We start from the raw sequence: 4339 nt of genomic DNA on the forward strand, positions 1-4339 counted from the left end.
CCTGACAATATTTTTACACAAAACTGAATTTTGTTGTTGTTTTACATAGATGATAGAGACTTGGTGTCTTGCCTAGATACCAAATCTGGTATGTTACAAAAGGTATCACACTGTTGGGTACAAAGAAAGGAAATATTGGAGTAAATACACAAATATTTTTTTACAAAGCCTTTTAAACACAAAACCAAAGAATAATGTACTGTGTTTCACTCTCAGTTTTCACCTCTTACTATATCTACCCAACCATTATTTAGGAAATACGCAAAATAGTAGTTCGTTTTATTACTAGTGTTGTTAAAAAAAACGCTGTTCACTCTATGTAATGTGTAAATATTTAATATTATTTATTTCTATAGTTTTGTAATTTCGAAACAGCATTGAATCCATCAAACTGATTTTTCATACTTCTATGTATGTTTATTTGAAAGAAAAAAAAAAAGTACATTCTTGACTCCCAAATAACATATACAATTCTCTCTGGAGCAAGATGCAGTTACTATTAATTATTTTTATAATTATTTTGTATTAATTATCATATCGTATTTGCTTTAAAAATGGATTTTCTTTACTACCATAATTTAAAAAAAAAAGTGTGTTATTTATAATGGTCTTTCTTCTTCTTCTTTTTTTTTTTTTTTTACACATCTTAAATATCAAATGAACCTTTGACCTTTCTACGATCCTGGTTATGATCAGGTTCAAAAACCTTTTTTTTTTTTGCATTTACCCCTTATATTTCTGTATAATGCTATCAGACATTCATATGCCATTTCTCCGGGATGAATAAATTCCAATATTCTAGCCTTTCTTCTAAGATCTAATTATTCATTCATTCATTCATTCAGCTAACTTTGTAACTTCCTCCATTCTTTTTCTAGTTACAGAACATATTTCTCTAGAGAACTTGTGTCTGAAATTCCACTCTCTTGCCATTGAGTCATACAGTAGCAATCCGATCTTATAAGAGACAGTGTCACTTCTTATACAATTTAAAATGTTACACATTTAATAAAATATAAAACAATGCCACCTTGTTTTCTGAGTGAAGTCGAGACTTATTTGTTTGTATTCCAAAATGCATAACTTTGAATTTATCTATGTTAACTGTCATATGGCACCGGCCCACCGGCAAAATTCTTTGCAAAACTGATAACAACTTTGTATCCCTTTCAAGACCTTAGATATAGCTTTCATCAAGGTTAACCCTGGACGAGGTCTAGAATGTTCTGCTTGCCATATATCAACACTTTAGAATTTTACATAAAAAAAAAAATCTCTGCATATGACATTTTTGCCATTTTCATATGAAGGTGTTTTATTTACTAAATATGTTAGAGGTGTTCAAATGTGGTCTCCCAAAAATAAACACTAACAGGGTTATTCGCTAAAGTAAGAATTCAAAGTGAATTCAAATAGAATTTCAAATTTAAAGGATTACTATAGCAGTGTTTCCCAACCCAGTCCTCAAGGCACACCTACCAGTCCAGGATTTAGGGGTGACCCAGTTGTGTCTAAGGGTAATCCTTAAATCCTGGACTGGTAGGTGTGCCTTGAGGACTGGGTTGGGAACTACTGTACTATAGTGTCAGGAAAACAAACTTGAGCGTTGCAGAAGCGCCTCTAGCAGCTGTCAGAAAGACAGTTACTAGAGACTGGATTAACCCTGCAATGTAAGCATAGCAGTTTCCCTGAAACTGCTATGTTTACATCTGAAGGGTTAAAACCTGGGGGACATGGCACCCAGACCACTTCATTGAGCTGAAGTGGTCTGGGTGACTATAGTGGTCCTTTAAGGTCATAATAGCCGAAATTGAAAAAGTCAACTGTGCTTTCAGTTCGGCTACTCTGGCCTTAAATTTGAAATTCTCTTTGCAGAATTATTCACTGAAGTGAGAATTTAAATATTTCACATCATATTTATTGATGGCATATTCATGACAGGTGTATAGTCGCCATTTTGGGCAGTCGGAATCCAGGACAAACCAAACCCATATCCTAACCCAATAACACACAGACACTAATGAATATGGGGAAATTTGTCCACAGCTTTATTAACCAATAATAATAATAATATTAATAATAATAATAATAATAACGATAATAAATTAACAGATAAACATGGGTCATTGCCCCCCATACTCCGCCCCCTCGCATCCTGTTCCTTCGGCTACCATACAAAAGGCAATGACCCCCATATAATAACACATATACATATTTATAACATACACCAACATTATTCCAATCCACCAATTGTAAAAGTGCCAACCATCCATTAACCACGGCAGGGGTATACCCGGATACCCCTGCCCCACCAGGTTCTGAGCCACCTCCAGGACTCGAAACCTCTCAACCACTGATGACCACAATTTGTTTATTCCACCTCACGTTCATCCTGGGGAGCCTATTTCCTCTCCTTCAGCTCCCCGTCCCGCCGCTGTGAAAGAAACGGGTAAATAAACACATAACAAACAAAGGGAGGGTGGGTGGGACAAACTCAACCAGGTAGAAAGTTAGAATGACTCACCTAAAATGGCTGCTCATTTAAATAGGCAATCCTACTTACCCATAATTCCAACCCTTGCTTACTTCCTCCTAAGCCCGCCTCCTAACCCCTGTCAAGGCCTTTTTCCGCTTAGCTGCGCTCTAGCTACATGGGGCTACATGACAGGTGTATAGTCGCCATTTTGGGCAGTCGGAATCCAGGACAAACCAAACCCATATCCTAACCCAATAACACACAGACACTAATGAATATGGGGAAATTTGTCCACAGCTTTATTAACCAATAATAATAATAATATTATTAATAATAATAATAATAATAATAACGATAATAAATTAACAGATAAACATGGGTCATTGCCCCCCATACTCCGCCCCCTCGCATCCTGTTCCTTCGGCTACCATACAAAAGGCAATGACCCCCATATAATAACACATATACATATTTATAACATACACCAACATTATTCCAATCCACCAATTGTAAAAGTGCCAACCATCCATTAACCACGGCAGGGGTATACCCGGATACCCCTGCCCCACCAGGTTCTGAGCCACCTCCAGGACTCGAAACCTCTCAACCACCGATGACCACAATTTGTTTATTCCACCTCACGTTCATCCTGGGGAGCCTATTTCCTCTCCTTCAGCTCCCCGTCCCGCCACAAGCTCAGACCTTGACCCCTTAAGCTGTCTGAGCTCCGCCACCCCGAAGAAACAGTGCCATCCGTATACCATCCTGCCAACCCAAGTTGAGCAGGTCCAAACCCACATCCAAGAGATGAACACCATCCGAGCGGTAGTATCCTGGCAACCCTTCCTCCAGCTCAAGGTGCCTCACCACCACACCCCCCACCTTCCGGACAAAGCTTGCCATCAAGCTGTTCACTTTCTTCCAGTACCTATCCATAGCCACCTGATCCCGTGCGTGCCGCCACCGGCGCCGCGGGACAATTTCCGACCAAACTAACATGACCCCCGGAAGCAGGCCTCTCAACTTGTTAATGTCCTGCTTCATCCACTTCACCAGCCGGCGTTGCGGCGTAAGGCCCAGGTCATTACCCCCCACATGTAGGACCAGCAAGTCCGGCGCGAACCCCGCCGCCAGCATCCTAAACAGTGCACCACAAACATCCCCCCCAGCAAAACCCCCGATACCCAAACCAACGAACTGCCAACTGGCCTCTCGGAAAACCCAGCTGCTGGCCTTGTGCTCGAGCTGCGGCCCTCCTCTCGGCCCAGAAGACAAACGAATGGCCCACGATCCATGCCACACGCCCTGGGGAGGAGAAAACAAATGGTGAGGGAAGTCTAACAGAGACCCCCACCCCAGCCCAAAACATTGAAGTGTTCCATTTCAATTTATGCAGTTATCCTTTGTTTTATTTTTTATTTTTGTTTTTTTTATACATACAGTCCCCAAGTCCATCACTCCAACAAACCCAACCGGACATAGGAACGGAATCTTACCGATTCCCACCTCCCTATCCGCTTCACCACCTCGTCCCCCAATCCCAACCGTGCTGCCTCCGTGGCCGCCCCAATACGGAACGAGTGCGTTCCAAATCGTTGAGCCCGAAGCCCCAACTTACCTAGGCCCGACCGAAAAACTTTCGTGAACTGGAACCGAGAAAGGGACGACCCGTCAGCATGTACCAACAAGGAACCCCCTATCGCCGGCCTCCGCGCCAGGTACTCCGCCGTAGCAGCCAACGGGCACAAAGCCGAGCCCGGCAAGGCCCACAGTGTCACGCCAAGGTGCACTACTACCTTCCTATCCAAAACACGAACCCCCGAAAATTGCAGACCCCCCTGCGCCATCTTATTAGCACTCACC

Source organism: Pelobates fuscus, chromosome 6 (assembly GCF_036172605.1).
Source record: "Pelobates fuscus isolate aPelFus1 chromosome 6, aPelFus1.pri, whole genome shotgun sequence".
In the NCBI taxonomy this organism is placed as follows: domain Eukaryota; kingdom Metazoa; phylum Chordata; class Amphibia; order Anura; family Pelobatidae; genus Pelobates; species Pelobates fuscus.